Source organism: Cynocephalus volans, chromosome 6, assembly GCF_027409185.1.
Source record: "Cynocephalus volans isolate mCynVol1 chromosome 6, mCynVol1.pri, whole genome shotgun sequence".
NCBI classification, from domain to species: domain Eukaryota; kingdom Metazoa; phylum Chordata; class Mammalia; order Dermoptera; family Cynocephalidae; genus Cynocephalus; species Cynocephalus volans.
In genome coordinates, this window is record NC_084465.1 from 45,740,235 (window position 1) to 45,759,905 (window position 19,671).

Below are 19,671 nucleotides of genomic sequence, written 5' to 3' on the forward strand. Positions count from 1 at the left end.
ATATTAGTAAGTCACAAGAGCTTGATTTCTTAATTTGGTTTCCTTTGCTGCACTTGTGGAAGGAAAGTATTTATGGTCCTTTTAATGAAGGGTGCGTATGTGGTGAACCAGTTCTTGGACTGATAATTATGCAAATCTCTTTTCCTCAGTAGCTTCTTCATGCCATAAAGTGATTGCCACTCTGTAGCCAAGGAAATCCAGAAACTAATATACTCAGAATTCCCTAAGTTGTGTCTCCACTTATTTGTTCAATGGTTCTCATCTCCAATTTCACATCAGAATCATTGTGGAGAATTTTAAACATACTGATGCTTAGATTCTGCATTTAGAGATTTGGATTCAGTTTTTCTGAAATGAGACCCAAACTTTAGTGTTTTGAAAAGCTTAAGTGATTCTAATGTGTAGCCAAAGTTGACTAGTTTAAGTGATGACGTTATAAGAAATTAATATAAGATAGGTACATAGATACATACATATACATATACATACACATATGTATGTGCAGTGTGTGTGTGTGTGTGTGTGTGTGTGTGTGTGTGTGTGTGTGTGTGTGTGTGTGTGTGTGTGTGTGTGTGTGTATAAATTCAACAATGTTATATGACCATTATACAAGCCAGGAGAAATTACTTCATAAACCTCATAGGGTCCAATCAGGGTATTCTTTGGAACCATGAGATTAACATTGCCATACAGAATTTAGCAAAGACAGACCCCTTTAGCCCATGATTCACTGTAAGAATAAAATGTAGTTTCCTGTTACTTTGTTATATATTTTTGGTAGTAACACGGATCTAGCATTTGATCAAACTGTACATATTGGACAGATAATAAACTGAAATGTTTCATCAGTTAAAAGGATATTTTAAATCATTTTTATTATATATATATCTACTGTGTTCTTTCTAAATCTTCAGCCTTTTGCTCACTTCAACAAGTAACATTGTTTTAATAGTAAAATATTAATAAATAGCAGAATACTTGCATTTAAACATACCCATTTTGGAATCATCACTATGAAACAACGGTATGCTTCCAATTCCATAAATCTTAGACAGTAAAATATCAAGTTCATTTATCTTTTAAATGAAATTCAGACATAAAGATTATTCATTATTCATTTTATTTGTAATATACACCATCAAAACAAAAATGTACAATATATTTTCATTGTGTAGTACTTTTTTGTGTATGTGTGTGTGTACATACCTATTTTTACATTGAAGAGGAAGTTACAACTTTTCAAAATGCTATATAAATGAACTTAGGTATAAACCAGCCAGAATGAAAGAATGAGCATGGATCTAATGAAAGAATCATAATTTCTAGAACACAGTGAACACCCATACTTACTTTTATTGGATCAAATGGCACCTAAACATACAAATATATTCAAGGCAAATACTGGTACGTCAAAGGCACCCAGAACACCTTCTTTGATGCAGTCATTTAGAAACTGTAATAAGATAACTATTATCCAGCATCTGTATGCTAAATAGCATTTAGCAGGAGGCAGCTAAATGAACAGGAAAGTCCCTCTACCTAGTTTCCTGTTTCTAACTTTTAGGATTTCAAGTTTATTCAAAAGTTTGACATATACAATCTCATATCTACTCTTCTCAATAACTTCAGAATTATCCCAGTCTGAACTTTCCAATGTGTTTTTGCACTCTTATACAGATGGGCCTCTTCTTCAGGGGTCAGTTTTATCCTTGTAAGGCTTATAATACCATTTTCTCTCAGGATGCAAGGAACACTGAGGAATACTTCATCTGTTCTGTCGAGGCTCTAACTTATGGTGGAAACTGGTTGCATTCTCCTAAGATTCTTCAAAATACTTCATGTTAAATCAGCTACAGATAAGCCAATGGCCCAAGAAGTATAACCTTTGATCTTAATCTCACAGGCACTGGCAATCACTTCTTTGTGGACATTTTTCCACTGCTCAGGATCTTTATCAGTCCTATATATCTGAGTTCAGATCCTTCAAAGAGACAACAGCAATGTTAACTCCACTCCACACAGGAACACTCCATGCTCTTCAAGGATCCACCCATAACAGCTTTCACACTCCATACCAAGCTTCTGCCCAATCAAGAAACAGAAACGAGCAGGATCCAGATTACAGTCACTTCCAATAACATGGTTTTTGGCAAAGGCACTCAACTTCCAGGGTACATAAATTAAGATGTCCACTGGATTGCAAACAATAATCAGTCTGGAGCAGGGGTTGTATTAAATAATCCTGGAAATCATTAATTTAAAGATGGCCACATTTTGCTGAACTAGATTATAGCGTGTTTCTTCTTTTTCTAGGCATGTGCCTGCTGTGATAATCACTAGGTGGGAGTTTACAGTTACAAAGTAATCTTTGCCACAAACAATAGTTGGCATTTTTATGAAATGTCTGCTATGTGGAAGATCATTGTCTCACCCTTCAGTTTGTCTTCATCAATATCTACAAGAGCAAGTTCGTCACTCACGCCTTTTAATAAGATGCTGACAGCACAGGCCATGCCAACGACCCAGTTCCTATAATGGAGATCTTACTGAGATAAACGAGCTTCTCAAAGGGAAATTCTTAATAAGCTCACTCTTCACAGCCACGATTTCGGACGCGGGAATGAAGAGCCAGGTCCCCAACCGCCTGATGGTGACATGACATTTTCTGGGTACAGGAAATCCTCTCCCACCACGCTCCCCCTCTGGCTGGCTCACAAGACTCCCACACCCCAGCTCTTGGCTGCTCACTCAAGCTGGAGGAAGAGAATGGAGGAAAGCTGCATGCAAGCTGGTCCAGGCGCCTAGGATAAGTCTTTGGACTGCTGATGCGCCCTCACTGCGGCTGCGCGCCCCGCTCTCAGCCAGGGCTTTCACCAAGTCCTCCGCGGGTCTGCTCAGACTAAGGCGTTGAAGGGCTTCTTCTCCAGCAAGTGAATCCTGGAGTGAGTTTTACAAACAAGTATTCCCTTCAATATTTTATAGGTATAACAGGCCAACCCAAGTCCTTGGAAGTATTAGTTTTCTATTTTTAGTATGTATGCCAAGGAAAAATGCTTATGAACTACAGATGAAAATAATGTCAACTCTTCCACGCTGTATAACCCAGCCAGGAAGGGTAAGGTGCGTGTGCTTTGTCTCCCAACAGGCGCCAGCACTGCTTCCCAGCCCTTCGGCAGATGTGGGCTCCTGTGTTTCGGTGTAGCGGGCTGGAGGGCCTTTTAGTGTGGAAGGAGTCCACTGCCTTTAGTCCAGTCCTGACCAGACCCACACCTGGGAGAGCAGCGGGAGCTTGACAACAGAGGGAAGGCTGACTGTAAGTTACTGCAACTCTAAATCTCACTGGTAAGGATGCTTCTTCTCGTACCAAAGCAAAGCCTGGGATTGCCAGTCCTGATTAAAAACGACTTCTCAATAGAAAGATGGTGATGTCACCCTACTGTGAACTCCCAAAGCGTTCCGGACCTGTGAAGGTGATCACACCAGCCCCACACCACACATAAATGAGTCCCAGTCCAGAGCTTGCAAGGCAAGGGAAGACCTACTCTCTGTTAAAACAGTCATGGCCATACTTCCCTTATTGAACTATTCTGGGCTTTTGTTTTTAGCCAGTGATTATGTTGTAACAAATCCAGCCAGCATTCCTAGTGTAGCAACAGTTCCAAAGAGAATTTCACCTTTAACTGGGCAAAGCTCATCATCCATTAATCCCAGAGCTTTTAGCCCAAAGAAAGATTCCCCAGTCCCAGGGTCCACTGCCTCCATGTTTGCATCTTCACTGCTGGGTCCGGCACCCAGTGTAGTCCTCTTTTTAAGAAATGTTTTTAAAATAAGGAAAGCCACACCTATATTTATGTCCTCTACATAGGCAATGCTGAGATTTTAACATTTAACGACCTATTTAGTTATCTAGATACTCTTTTGAAATAAAATACTCCTTTCAAATCCCCTTTTCTAAGAAATATCTTTTCTAGCGACTTTCTTACCCTGGGTGACTGATAAATAATGGGAACATCGTGGAAGGCGTCTCTGGGATGACAGGAGCGTTAAAGGTAGAGACTATCAATGCAAATAGCTGTCGGAATCTGAAAAGGTCACAGATGTGGCGAGTACAGGAGGGAATACAATATAACAAGGATCTAGAGCCAGTCAATAATTAGAAAAGAGAAGCCAGTCATATTCACCTAGACCTTGACTTAAAAGCAAGTTGGAATTTAGAAAAATAAATGATTTTATTTTATCTTTATTTTGACAGAATAGTGGTAGTAAATGGGAAGATACTTAAAGCATTTTAACTTGAGGAAAAGATGGATTTGAATGAGAGAAATAAGAACAGTAATAATGTTTAATTTTTGATTAGCAGTTTTGGCAAAGAACTTCCAATTTTCTAAACACTATTTCACTCTCAAATGCTTTAAAGATTTCTTGTTGAAAGAGCAACAACAACAACAAAATACTATTTTTGCAAGGTGATCATTGGGGATCAAAGGCCTGAGGGAGAAACGTGTGAGATGGCAGAGATATAAGCCATCATCAGTAGGGTAAATATTAGCCAACATTAGCTATTAGCTTTGAGGAATTTTGTGAATCAATTTTCTGGTCATTAATTCAGACTCACTGTGTGAATCAACCACAGACATAAAAATGACTGTGACTAAAGAGCCCTCCATTTTTTTTCAGCCTCAACTGTAACAATCTCCGGTTTTTAAAAGACAAAAATGCCATTCTTTAAGGAGAACTTTAATTCAATAGGTTTTGGGGGTTTTCTTCTTTTGGGTTTTTTTTTTTTTTTAAGACTGATTTGTGTCTTTACATTTACATTAATGAGAGACATTGAAAATCATGATTCCAGATTTTGTCAACATTATTTGAGAATGGCTCCAATTTTCAGATTTTCTGATAGTTCACAAAGGCAGAAATTCAAATACTCCCAACACAATATATAATAAAAATTGGTCAAACAAAATTAGTGGCAGAGATGCTGAGCAAAATTTTTTCAATTTATATTTTAATTGGCACGTATTAATTGCACATATTTATGGAATACAGATTTATATTTCAACACATGTGCATAATGTGTGTGCTGAGTGCTACTGAGACCTTTGAAGCAGGTGAGTACACTGAGGAGTAACTAAAAGGTTGGGAAGAATGATTTCTTATTTGCCTTGAGGATTCATCCCTCTAATAACAGAAAGTGACTACTTTAATGCCCTCCAGAGTATTTGAGAAATATTTACTAGTTCTATCTGGCTGGTTTTACAGAGACAGGCATCATTATGGAAAAAAATAAAGTTTGGACTATGGCAGAATTTAGATCAGCAATTCAGATCAAGTGATATCACAGTTCCATTATGTTTTCTTTATATTCAGTATCAAAAGAAAATGTAAAAAGTAAAACAAAATTAATACAAAACAATTTTGCTAATGAATTAGTTGATTTTCCACCTAAAAGAAAAACTAATGTATCCATTTTGTTCATGTTTGATTTTGTTGTTCTTTTCACTGAATTACTACAAAATGTAGTGTTGGACTAGAATATAATGACTATACTTGTGTAATCTGCAAATTTTCTTCTAATTTTACCAGTTTATGCTCCTTTAATTAATAAATTATTCATCAAATAAAAATAATCTCATTTCAAATATCATATTGTACTCCATAAATATATATAATTATTATGGGTCAATAAAGGAAAGAGAAATTAAAAAGAAAAAAAAAATCAGAGACAGAAGTAGATTAGAGGTTACCAGAAACAAGAGGGAAAGAATGATGTAAAGTTATTGCTCAGTGGGTACAGAGTTTATGTTTAGGATGACAAAAAAGTTTTTGGAAATGGATAAAAATAGTGGTTACATAGCATTGTGAAAGTAATTAATTAACATACAATTGTATGTTTAAAAAGGCTTAAAATAAAAATTCTTAAATAAAAAAGAAACAATAATCTCATTCTCAAAATATAAAAATGGTAAGTTATTTTATTGCCAGGTAATGCCCACAACAGATTGGGAGTATGTCTAAAGATTAATTCATTTTTCTTTACAGTACTGGGCCCTATCTTCCCTAAAAAAAGAAGCAAATATTAATAATAAAGAAATAGATTCAAAATAATGCCCAATTTACCCTATATTTATATAGTTTTTAGATAATTCTTAGTAACTAACAAAATCTTCAAAATTTAGATTTTCTTAAACTGTATGTTTACCTCCTACCTACACATACCCAGGTTGTTGTTTTACACTATTTTCTGTGTCACTATTGAATTTATTTAGATATATAGGCCTCCTCTTGAAATTTAAATCTTGTCTTTAGGGAGTTAGTACACATCTAGTTCATAACTATTTGTTTTTATTTTCATAATTATGCTGTACTTTATTCCCTCATTTAACCATAAATTTATAAAACATAGACTGTTCTAACTGCTAAAAAACATAAAAGATAAAAGGTAGAAATTTTCCAAATACATACTAAATCTTTTTACAAACTTACTATTACAAAAGATATTTCATTGACACAACAGAAAGATAAGTGGTCAGGAAAAACACTGACTTGAAATACATGCTAAAATACATATATAATATACATAAGTATGCATTCAAGGTATACATAAGATATCATCATAGAGTAACAATTTTTAAATAGTTTCAGAAAACTGGTTAGCTACTTATTTTTTAAAAACTGCAAATTTGCCTAATATTTTACATCAAAATAAATTCTAAATGTATCAAAAAATTAAATAATTAAATAAAACCTGAGAGTTTCAATGAATATCAATCTACTTTCCTAATGGTGAAGGATATTAATTACAAAGGTGGAAGCAAAAGAAAAAATTTTAAATGAAATACTTATGGATTCAACCACAGAAATATTAAACATCTTTCTTTCAAAAACCAAAAATGAGATACTAGCAAGACATTATTTGTAGTAAATATGGTGGTCAAAAGGCTGATATATACTTGATGTATAAATAAACCTTATAAATCTATGAAAAAATAATAAAAAAATGTAGATGAAACAATGGTGAAAGACTGTAAAGAAACAATTCACAGAAGAAGATAATTAAAAGGTGAACAAACATTTAAAATGCAACTTCATTAATAAAAATTTTAGATTAAACATGAGATAATATATATTGTTCTGTTGTATAACAAAGTCATTAAAATGGCAAATAATGTAAATCAATGTCCTAAGAGTAAAATAAGAAAGAAACTCTTATTAATTGTTAAAGAATTTGAAAAACATATTTCTAGAAAATTTTTGTAAATAAATTGAATCTTAATAATGTCCATGCTATTAGGCTAAGCAATTCTGGTTCTGAAAATATATAAAGAAAATAATTTAAATATGGATACATATTTGTGTACAGTATTAACAACTGAAATAATTCCAATAGAAATAGTTGCACATAAATTTATTATCCAATAAGAGAAATAGTTATATAAATTACCTTTAGCCATTTGATAGAGTATTATACAGTCATAAAATACATGCTGTGGGACTTCTAATTTCTGGTTTGTACAAATAGCTTGGAAGTCACCATTTCATCCCAACTACAAATTGATAGTGAATCAAGAAACAGAGCTCAACTATGTGTTGTCTACAAGAATGTCACTTTAAATATAAACACACATACAGATAAAAAGTAAGTGGATGGAGAAAGTGATGCTAATGTTGACATTATTCAAAAGAAAGTGGAAATATCTATATAATATCAGATAGCAGACTTCAGAGTAAGGAAAATTATAAAGTATAAAGAGGGGCAGTATATAATGATAAAGGGTCAATTCTTCAAGAAGACATACCAATCCTTAATATGTAAGTACCTGAAAACAGACAGTCAAAATATGCGAGGCAAAAACCAGTAGAACTGAAAGGAGAAATAAGTGAATTTATTATTATAATTGGAGACTTCAACACCCCTCTAGCAGAAGTGGACAGATTCAGCAGACTGAAAATCTATAAGGGCAAAGTCAAACTCAAAAACACCATCAATCAACTGGATGTAATGGATATGTATACACTACTTCATCCAACAACAGCAGAATACATATCCTTCTCAAGCTCATATGAATCATTGACCAGAATAGATCATATTTATACATATGTGTAAAACACAAATAGCAAATGTAAAATAATAGAAATTATACAATGTATTTTCTTGGACCACAATAGAAATAAATGAGAAATCAGTAACAGAAAGATAGACTTTAAAAAAAAATCTCAATTATTTTGAGATTAAATGACACAGTTCTAGATAACAAATAGGTCAAAGAAGAAATATCAAAAGAAATTTAACAGTATTTTGAAATAAATAAAAGTGAAAATACAATTTTTCAAAATGTGTGGGATTCAGTGAAAGCAGTGTTTACAGAGAAATTTATAGCATTGAATGCAGCTATTATAAAAGAAGAAAGAGATAAAATAATTACTTAATCTTCTAATTTAGAAAACTAGCAAAAAAAATAGCAAATAAAATCTAAAAGTATCAAGAAAAAAAGAAATAAAAATTACAGCAGAAATTAGTGAAATTGAAAATAGAAAATCAACAGAACCAAAAGCTGGTTCTCTGAAAATATCAATAAAATAAATAAGTCTCTAGGCAGACTAAGAAAAAAAGACACAAATTACTAATATCAGAAATAAAAAAGGGAGCATCACTACAGATTGCATAGAAATTAAAAATATAATAAAGAAATGCTATACACACATTGGGAAGGAAGACATAAGACAGTTTTTGTTCACAGATGACATGATCATTCATGTAGAAGCAAAGTTGCAGGATGCAAGTTGATATACAAAACCCAGTTGCTTTTTTATATACCAGCAATGAACAAGTAGAATTTAAAAATAAAAACATAATGCCAGTTACATTAGCACCCCCAAAATAAAATTCCTACATATAAATCTAATAAAACATGTACAAGCTTTTTATAGGGAAAACTATAAAACTCTGATGTAAGAAATCAAAGAACAAAAAATAATACACTGAATTTTCAGAAGGAGAAAACAGAATTGTGGTTATTAGAGGGGGTTAGGGGGTGGGGGTTTAAAGAGAAATTAGTTCATGTACACAAAAAGTGAGTACTTTCTGTAATGACAAATATGTCAGCTATCTTGACTAGATCATCACATATTGTACACACATACTGATAATCAACTCTATACCCCACAAATATGTATAATCAATTATGATATAAAAGAAAAGAAAAGAAATCAAGGAAGAACTAAATAAATGGAGAGCTATTCCATGTTCATGGATAGGAAGATTTAATATTGTCAAGTTATCAGTTTTGTCAAGTTGTCAATTTTTCCCAAATTGATCTATAGGTTCAATGCAATCTCAATCAAAATCTCAACAAGTTATTGTGTGGATATTGGAAAACTGATTCTAAAGTTTATATGGAGAGGCCAAACACCCAAAATGACCAACTCATTATTGAAACAGATGAACAGTGTTAGAGGATTGACACTACCTGACTTCAGGACTTAATGTAAAGCTACAGCAATAAAGATAGTATGTTATTAGTGAAAGATTAGACAAATAGATCATTGAAACTGAATAGCGAGCTCAGATTAAGAGACACACAAATATAATCACGTGATCTTTGACAAACGACCTAGAGCAATACAATGGAGAAGGATGGTCTTTGCAACAAATGGTCCTGAAAAAACTGGACATCTACGTGCAAAAAATGAATCGAGGCACAGACACTACAGCCTTCACTCAAAATGAATCACAAATATAAATGTAAAATGCAAACCGATAAAATTCCTAAAAGGTAACATAGGAGCAAAGTAAGATGACTTTGGGTTTGGTAATGATTTTTTAGATACAACACCAAAGACATGATTCATGAAAGAAAGAATTAATAAGCTGGACTCTATTAAAATTAAAATGTTTGCTCTGCAGTAGACACTGTCAAAAGAACCAAAAGACAAGCAACAGACTGGGAGAAATATTTGCAAAAGACAATCTGATAAAGAACTGTTATTCAAAATAGACAAACAGCTCCTAAAAGTCAACAATAAGAAAACAAACAACCTGGTTTTAAAAATGGGTCAAAGACGAGTTGTAGGGTGGGGGCCGGAGTGATGAGGAGGCCGCGGCGGGCAGGGCAGGGTGGGGACTGCCTGCCTGCCCGGGTTGTGGAAGTGGTAGCGCTGACCGAGTTGCTGCTTCTTGCCGCTGCTTCGGCTTCCCGGCTCCCCCACGGACAGGCAGGTCGGCCCGGCTGTGGGTGGTCAGATAGCCCCCATCTTCCGCCGCCCATCTCTGGTCCCTGCCAGCACCGAGCAGGCGGCGGCGGCGGCGGCAGCAGGCGAGGAGGAAGAAGGCGGAGGGCTGCGGCCTGTGTGGTGGACTGTGGCACGGGGGAAGATGAGAAAAGGCTGGGCCCAGCCCGTGGCGCACTCGGGAGAGTGCAGCGCTGGGAGCGCGGCGACGCTCCCGCTGTGGGTTCGGATCCTGTATAGGAATGGCTGGTGCACTCACTGGCTGAGTGCCAGTAACGAAAAAGACAAAAAAAAAAAAAAAAGGCTTCATGGTGGAGATAATAATCAAACTGGGCCTCTAGGGATGAGTGAAGTGTGGATGGGTAGACATAAGACCAGCACACCAGGTATACAAAACTAGGATATGCTGGAAACGCGGAAGCACAGTTTATTATCCCTTCCTGTATTGCTGCGAAGGGAGTCAGCAAAAGTGGGAGATCAAGCTCAAAGGAGGGTGATGAAAGGTGTTGACGACCCAGACTTCTTCACTGGTGATGGAGCAAGAGAAAAACCTACATCTGCAACAAAGTGGACAATCCGCCATGGTATAGTTGAAGATTGGGACTTGATGGAGAGGTTTACGGAGAAGGTGATCTTTAAATATTTAAGGGCAGAACCTGAAGACCATTATTTCCTTTTGACTGAACCTCCACTGAATACTCCAGAGAATAGGGAATATACTGCTGAAATAATGTTTGAGTCCTTCAGTGTTCCAGGCTTGTCCATTGCTGTGCAGGCTGTTCTTGCCTTAGCTCCATCCTGGACCTCAAGACAAGTAGGAGAACGGACGTTGACTGGTACGTAACAGACAGCGGAGATGGTATTACTCACGTCATTCCTGTGGCTGAAGGGCATGTGATTGACAGTTGTATTAAACACGTGCCAATTGCAGGACGAGATATGACATATTTTATTCAGCAGCTGCTGAGAGATCAAGAGGTAGGAATCTCTCCAGAACAATCCTTGGAAGCTGCTAAGGCAGTAAAGGAGCACTATAGTTATGTCTGCCCCGATTTAGTAAAAGAACTTAACAAGTATGACACAGATGGGTCAAAGCGGATTAAACAGTATACTGGAATCGATGTTATCTCAAAGAAAGAATTTTCCACTGATGTTGGTTATGAGAGATTTTGGGGACCTCAAATCTTTTTTCTTCCAGAGTTTGCTAATCCAAACTTTACACAACCTATCTCAGAAGTTGTAGATGTAGTAATTTAGAATTGTCCTGTTGATGTCAGGCATCCTCTCTACAAGAATATTGTCCTCTCTGGAGGCTCAACCATGTTCAGGGAGTTTGGACGTCGCTTGCAAAATTTGAGAAGAACGGTAGATGCCAGGCTGAAATTAAGTGAGGAATTGAGTGGCGGTTGATTGAAGCCAAAACCTACTAATGTACAAGTCATTACACTCCACATGCAGCGATATGCAGTTTGGTTTGGAGGATCCATGCTGGCTTCCACGCCTGAGTTCTACCAAGTATGCCACACCAAAAAGGATTATGAAGAAATTTGGCCTAGCGTTTGTTGTTGTTTGGAGTCATGTTGTAAAATTGACTTCATAGTTATTGGGGTTAGGGAGATGGGGAAGAGATAACTTTTCTGTTCTGTCTGGATGGCTGGTTTTGAGATCTTAAACCTGACTTGAAATAGTAAGACCAAACATGATTATACAGGAATATTTTAATAAGTGTATCAACATGCAAATGTAGAAGAGAGCCAAAATGAATAAGTGTTCTTCCTTAGATTGACTATTTTAATCTTATGTGTAACACAAAGAAGTGGGTTTTAGTTCTTTCTGTGCCCTAATATTTTGTATACTACCAAGATTCGATGGTATTTATCAGTGTGTAGATAGCTCTGTAATGTTTGAATTGTGCACTTCTGAGTGTGCAATACAAGAGCTTGTTTATATTTGATACTTTTTATACGTTTAGGAGAAAAAAGTCAAAGAAAAACTGTCATATTAGAGGGGGAAAAATGGCCAAGTGAGACTTGGAGTACACATTCATGGGATTCCAGTTATTACGAATTGCTCTCCCCCACCCCACCAAAGGTTTTCTTTGCAAGTGCTTTTGGAACTAAGAAGCTAGTACCTTGGGTTAACTGAAGGCTGCTAGTGCTTTCTGATTACTCGCATTCTGTTTCTTGCTATAAAAGAAAAGTAAAGACGAGAGTGTTGGACCAATATTGCAGTTCGTTAGTGTCATTTCTTATTTTTAAAAAACCTGATAATAATTTGATTACCAAAATTGGTATATATAAAGCCTAACATCATTCTAATAGAGGAACAAATTTCTTTTTAATACTTGTTTCAAGTTCTTTAATCTCTTTATAAGTTAACTAATAAGTCTATTTTCTTTAAACGTTTGCAATAGTTTTTTGAAATCACAATCATTGGTTAGTAAGCTGACTTTTTTATGTGCTCTCTACAAACAATTATGAACTTTTAATATGTTGAGTCCATTCATTTTGATAACTGGATCTCCATTTGATATTTTTATTTGTATAACTCATTTGCAGTCTAAAATTTTTTTTTAGTGCCCGTCCCTGACATATCATGGAAAGTTAATTTTCTTTGCATTTTAAAATATCTGGATCATGAAGAAAAAGTGATGAAAATAAATTAAAACTGAATTACAAAAAAAAAAAAGGGGGGGGGGTCAAAGACCTTAACAGACACCTCACTAAACAAGGTACTCAGATGGTAAATAAGCATATAAAAAATACTCAACATCATTTGTCATCAGGGAAATGCAAATCAAAACAACAATGAAATACTAATATACACTTGTGAGAATGGTCAAAATTCTGAACACTGACAAATGCTGGTGAAAAGGTAGAGCAACAGAACTCTCATTAATTGTTATGGGAATAAAAAATGGTACAACCTCTTTAGAACACATTTTGCCAGTTTCTTTCAATATTAAACATACTCTCACTATACAATCCAGTGATCATGCTGTTTACCAAAAGGAGTTTAAAACTTATGTCCACACAAAAACCTGCACGTGGATGTTTATAGCAGTCTTATTCATAATTGCCAAAAGTTAAAAGCAACGAAGATGTCCCTTAATAGGTGAATGAATAAATCTACTATGGTACATCCAGACAATGGAACGTTATTTATCCTAAAAAGAAATGAGTTATCAAGGCACAAAAAGACATAGAGGAAATTTAGATGCATATTACTAAGTGAAAGAAGCATATCTAAAACAGCTCTATATTGTATGATTTAAACTGTATAGCATTCTGGAAAAGGAAACACTATGAAGACTGTAAAAAGTCCAAGGTTGTCAAAGGTTAAAGGAGGGTGAAGGATGAATAGGTAGAGCATAGAGGAATTTTAGGGCAGTGAAACTACTCTTCATGACACTATAATTGTGTATACATTTCATTATAAATTTATTCAGACTCATAGAATGCATAATGCCAAGAGTGAACCCTAATGTAAATTATGAACTGTGGGTGATCGTGATGTGTCAATGTACATTCATTGATCATAACAAAAGTACCACTCTGGTGGGGGATGTTGCTAATAGGGGAGACTCTGTATGCATGGGGGTGGGGGTATATGGAAAGTCTCTGTGTTTTCCCCTCAATTTAGCTATAAATCTATAAAATCTATAGATTTTATAAAATCTATAAAAATATGCTGTGAAATACTAATGGTAAAGGAAAATGCTTATAAAAATGTTATAAAAGAAAAGGAGGGTAAAGTTAGATATACAGCATATCTTGTATAAAATAATTAACATACTCTTAATAATAATTAGCAGTAGTAGTAGTCAGAATTACTGGATTTTAAGTAAGACACTGTACTAAGCATTTTATATTCTTATATTTAATATATATAACCTTCAGTATATAATATATAAAATCATCAGTAATGATAAATAGATGAAATTGAATAGGGTTTGCTATTTGCCAAACAGACTTCTTAGTGCTTTGAATTAATTCATTTGATTAAGAATTATTTTATCCTCACACAAGCCAACTGCCAAAAAATAAAGAAAGATAAATAAAGAATTATTTCATAACTTAATTCATGAGCTAGATCTTATTACTATTTATCACCTACTACAATCACTGTATCTGGCTCTTAAACTAGAACATATTTGTTATTTGCTGACTCAGTGAATGAGTTGACAAACGTACGGATGAATGAATAAATGCATTACCATCTAATAATATTGACAATGAAATATGGAAAAAAATGGCAACTGATTTTATGCATGTAGTGAAATCTAGAAAGCCAAGAGAATACTGATTATTCAATAGAGAAGGTAAGAATGAAGAGGATGTTAAAATGATATTGGAAACTTCCAATTAAGAATCCTGGTATTTTCCTCCAACTCTAGAACTTTAAGGTAGTGTAATTCACAAATGTATCATGCAGATCTGTGCCAATGAAAACTGGTCCTATTCCAATTCCAGCAATAAGCTTGGACCCTCCTTGCTTAGCTTTTGACTTCATTTTCATTTTATTTTATATTTGATCTACCTAAATTTTGATCTTTGGCCTTGTCTCCCCCTTTTTAAAATTAATTTAGTCTCAAATAACTATACTCACAAGAAGATACAAAAATGATACAGAGAAGTCCCAGGTACCCATTATCTAGCCTTTGTAATAATGATATTATGTAACTAAAGTGCATTTTCATGTTTATTGTAGTGCTATATACAAGGTACAGATCAACCTAATGTTCACTGACAGATGACTGGATAAAGAAAATGTGTTGTATATACACAACAGAATACTACTCAGCCATAAAAAAGAATGAAATGCTGCCATTCACAGCAACATGGATGATCTTGGAGAAAATTATGTTAAGTGCAATAAGCCAGACATAGAAAGAGAGACAACATATACCCTTGGGAGCACAGGAAGGAAGGAAGGAAGGAACACTTTGAGCATTCAGGAGAAAACAGAACTGTGGTTATTAGAGGGAAGAAAGGGGGAGGAGAAGGGGGTTTAGGGAGCAACTGGTTGATGGACACAAAGAATGAGTATATTTTGTAGTGACGAATATGTCAACTATCCCGATGTGATCATCACATATTGTACACAAGTACTGATAGTCAACTCTGTACACCACAGTTATGTATAATTACGTTTCAATAAAAATAAAGTCCGTTTTCAAAGTCAAGAAATTGACACAGTGCAACTAAACTACAGATCTTACTCATATATCAACAATTGTTTTTATGTGCTTTTTGATATAATTGTTAATATTTCATAGATGACTTTACATTTATATTTGTAAGAAATAGTGGTCTCTAGTTTTCTTTCTTTATACTGTCTTTGGTTTTGGTATCAAGTTAATGTTGGCCTTATAATATCAGTAGGAAAGTGTTAGTTTTCTTTCATTATTTGAAGAACGTTGTGTGGAATTTGTTTCAATTCTTATTTAAATATTTGTATGACCCAGTGACATCATCTGGGCCTGGAGATACTACTTTCAGAAGTTTTTTTTTTTTTTTTTTTTTTTATGAATCCAATTACTTTATTTTTTATAGGACGTTAAGAATTACCTATTTCATCTTGAGTTTGGTAGTTTTTTATTTTTTAAAAAAGGAATTGTTCATTGAGTATAAGGTATCAAATTTGGGTATAGTGTTGTTACTAATATTCCCTTATTATCCTTTTAATGTGGTCAGTGTCTGTAATAGTATCTTCTCTTTTATTCCTAATATTAGTAATTTGCATCTTTTTTTATTTTTCGCTTTGTCAATTTTGTTAAAGTTTGTTAAAGGTTTATCTTTTTTTTTTTTAATGAACTAACTTTAGGTTTCATTGATTTTCATTGCTCTTTTGGTTAGTTTGATTTTTCTTTTTTAAAATCTGCTCTTATTTTCTTTTTAGCTTGCTTTGGAATTATTTTGCTCTATTTTTTTAGGTTGATGCTTAGTTTATTGACCTCCTTTTTTAAAATAAGCATTTTGTGCTTAAACATAAATTTCCCTCTAAACAATGCTTTGCTTCATCCCACAAGTTTTCATATGTTGTATTTTTATTTTTACATAATTTAATGTTGCTGTTGTTGGTACTTCCATGAGTTGTTTCTACATGAGTTGTTTAAGAGTGTGTTTTTTTAAATTTCCACACGTTTGGAGATTTTCCTGATGTCTTTGTTATTAATTTTGAGTTTGATTTCATTATGTCCAAAGAACATATTCTGGATGACTTAAATGTGTTGAGATTCATTTCAAGACAAAAGATATGGTCTATTTATGAATGTTCCATGAGCATGTAAAAGAAGTGCGTATTTCACAAATGTTTGGTGGATAAATGTTTAGTACTGTAAATGTTAGTGTGATCCTGTTGTCTGATGTTGTTTATTTTTCTATATCCTTGCTGATTTTTCATCTAGTCATTCTGTCCTGAAAGGAAGGCATTAAAGAGTATTACTGCAATTGCAGATGTGTCCATTTCTCCTCTTAGTCTGTTGGCTTTTGCTTAATGCATTTTGAAGCTATATTCAAACGTAGGGTTGCATATACATTTAGGGTTATTGTGTCTTCCATTATTAGTCTACTAACCCTTTTATCATTATGTAGTGTCCTCTGTCTCTGATAATCTTCTTTGCTCTGAAATCTATATGATCTGATATTAGTATACTCGTATCAGCATTTTTGGGGGAGTGGGTGTTTGTATACTCTTTTTTTCATCCTTTTACTTTTAGTCTATTTTTATCTCCATATTCAAAATGGGTTTCTTAAAAAAGATGTAGCTGGATCTTATTTTTACATCCATTAGCTGGTTTTTGTTTTTTCGTATTCAGATATTTTCATTTACGTTAAATGAAATTAATGATATGTTAGGACTTATGTCTACCATTTTATTATTTTTCTGTTTGCACCCTTTGTTTCTCTGTCTTCTGTTTGCTTTTTCCTGCCTTCTTGTAAATTATCTTATCCTTTTTTTAATGTTCTATTTTGCTTTATCTTTAGTGTTTTCGAGTATATTTCTTTGTATGATTTTAAATGATTTCTTGAGAGGTTACAATATACATATTTAATTTAACACTGATAACTAATATTTATACTTTACCAGTTCAAGTGAAATGTAGGAAACTTACCACTATTTACGTTATTTTACCCTCTCCATTTTATAATTAGGTGACTTAAATATCGTATTTACATGCATTGATAACTATGTCAGATAATAGAATAATTTTTTCAAGCAAATAATAATAGTTTTTAAAACAGAGTAGAAGAATATTTATTATATTTACTTATATCTTTCATTATTTCATTGTAATTCCATTATTTAATTGTTATTTTCACTTGCTAAAAAAAATGGGGTAACAATTTCTTTCAGTAATTGAAAATTTTTTTCTGCTTTCACTTGGCTTCCATGGTTTCTGGAGAGAAAACTGCTGTCAATTAGGCCGTGTTTCTTCACAGGAAATGTTTTATTTTTCTGTGATTGCTTTCAAAATTATTTCTTTCTTCTTATTTTTGAGAAGTTTAACTATGTGTATCAGGGTTTGTATTTCTTTAGGTATATCCTGCTCACGTTTTCTCCTTAAATCTGTAGGTTTGAGTGCTACTACTATACTTGAACCATTTTCAGCCATTATGTCTTTTCTTTTTTATTATTATTTTTTTCTGATCCACACTTTTTTCTCCTTTCCTTCTAGTAGTCCAGTAGATGAAAATTAGATCTTTTGTTATTGCCCTACAGGTTCTTGAGACTGTTTATTTTTGCTCTTTGCTGTTCAGGCTAGATATTTCTCTTGATCTTCAGCTTCAGTGAATTTTTCTCATCTCATCCCCATTCTGCTATTAAGCCCTTCCTGTGAATTTTCATTTTGATTATTGTATTATTGAGTTTTAAATTTTCCATTTAGTTCTTCTCTATATGTTCTGTTTCTTTGCTGAGACCCGCTGTCTTTTTAATTTTTTCAAGAGTGTATTTAATTACTTATTAAAGAAACTTTTTGATATTTACTTTAAAATCTTTGTCAAGTTATTTTAATATATGTGTCAATTTTGTGTTGGCCTCTGTTAAGCATCTCTCTCATTTGAGTTAAAATTTTTCTAATTCTTAATATAACTATTTTTAATTAGATCCCAGACATTTTGGGTATAATGTTATGGACTCTTGTTCTTATTTAAATCTCTTTGCTACTAACCAGATTGCAGCTCAGGGCTCTTTTTTTACACAGTCTCTGCAGATGGTCACTGGCTGAGAGACAGAGTTATCTCATTCTTAGAGTGGGATATTTGCCTTTCATTTTTATTCTCATTCTCGCTCTGAGGAATTTTTGGCTGACTTAGTTTTTTTTTTTTTTTTTTAACTCATTCATTAGTATATTCCAGGAGAAACAAATATTTCTCTAATTCTATTTCTAATTCCCTTAGATAGAATTCCAAGCCCTAACTTTTCTAATTTATTCTTTTAATTTTAACTTCTGTTACTTCCACATGTAAGAAGACTGCTGTTAAATCTTCTTGCAATTTCAACCCTACTGTCCCATTTTTCCATCACATCACTTTATGTTGAATTCTTTCCACCTTCAAGATAACACTAACCCAAAACTGAATATGTCAGATTTGTTTTAAGTATTCAGGACAATGTAGAGGGTTGGCAGCATGGCCTGAAAAACTACTGAATGTGCAAAATTCCTGTGCAGACAGCTCCAGTTTTAAAATGTCTTCACCTGGAGATTTTTAATTCTTAATAATGTAATAGAAATTTGGACTTTTACTGAGTTTGATATCTGCTGAAATAGAAAACTATTAAGATTCTATGTTTTTATGAAATATAGTTGAAAATGAGAGGAAATTATTTTGTTATTATTATTATTGTTTTGATTACCAATGTTGTAAACACAAGGCTTGCTTCATTATTATTAATATGCACTTTAGGGAGCTAAAACACAGTAAGCAGTTATCGTGTGTCAAATACTGGTCTAGATGCTTTATGAACATCTCTTTTAATATTCAAAACATTTCTTGGAAATTAGATATTATCAACTTCATTTTTATTTTTTATTTATTTAATTTATTTTTTAAAAAATTTTTCTGACCTCAAAAACTTGCCTTAAATTTTAATTTCATATTATAATGTAGATCATTTTTGGACTTGGGTGGATTTTTCTTTAATCATTTTTTTATTGGCTATGAATATTCATGAGATACAAAGCTGATTGTCACCTCTCGTGCCCTAGATATGAAGGCCAGATTCATACTGGCAGCACGCCCATTACCACAAATTGCATTTGTACCCCGTGTCCCCCACCCAATTATCCCCATCCTCCCTCCCCTCCCCCTATATCCCCCATTCCACTTTGTAGCCCAAGGCATGTTCTCTCCCTCTGCAATTCCAACACACCATTGTGGTCTTTCTTTCTTTCCTTCTTTCTCTCTTAGTTCCCACATATGAGTGAATACATGCGGT

At 33.9% G+C, this 19,671-nt stretch overlaps 2 pseudogenes; one reads left to right on the plus strand and one right to left on the minus strand.

The window, feature by feature from the left end:
• Positions 1-1,578: 1,578 nt before the first annotated feature.
• On the minus strand, positions 1,579-10,265 carry LOC134380909 (L-lactate dehydrogenase A-like 6B; annotated as a pseudogene).
• Positions 10,266-10,347: 82 nt separating this feature from the next.
• LOC134380910 (actin-related protein 3-like) lies at positions 10,348-11,859 on the plus strand (annotated as a pseudogene).
• Positions 11,860-19,671: the final 7,812 nt, after the last annotated feature.